This window comes from Sphaerodactylus townsendi, linkage group LG02, assembly GCF_021028975.2.
Source record: "Sphaerodactylus townsendi isolate TG3544 linkage group LG02, MPM_Stown_v2.3, whole genome shotgun sequence".
NCBI lineage: Eukaryota > Metazoa > Chordata > Lepidosauria > Squamata > Sphaerodactylidae > Sphaerodactylus > Sphaerodactylus townsendi.
Genome location: NC_059426.1, coordinates 56,035,598 through 56,036,065, shown reverse-complemented (window position 1 = coordinate 56,036,065; position 468 = coordinate 56,035,598).

The following is a 468-nucleotide window of genomic DNA, read 5'->3' as shown; positions in this document are numbered from 1 at the left end:
GTTATTGGAAAATGCATATTTGGCATGTTTTTGACTCAAGATAATGAACAATACTAATATTAATTTTTATGATAAAAAGTGGACATTGTCATTCGCCTCTGATTTAGTATTGTGGTCACCTCTGCAACCAGCTGTGCATGTATGTGTACGTATTTCACGCACTACAGGTGCGTGGTTATGCAGGTAGGGACCTCAGTGCACTGCTTTGCCCCGGGGGCCTATAGATGGCCCTGACTATCCCTGGGCTTTTTTGTGCAGACTCCAATTTTAAACCACCACCCCCCCCCCCACACACACACACACACTTATACCCCGTTTTTTTCTGCGGCAGGTTGTTAGACAATTCCACTTTGCCTACATGTGACTGTGCCTGAGGGTGTAGCAACTGCACATTGCCTGCTCAGAGAGCATACACCCTACAGCCCGCCTGAGAATAGCGGGTGTGCAGTTTCAGTTTACGCAAATGTT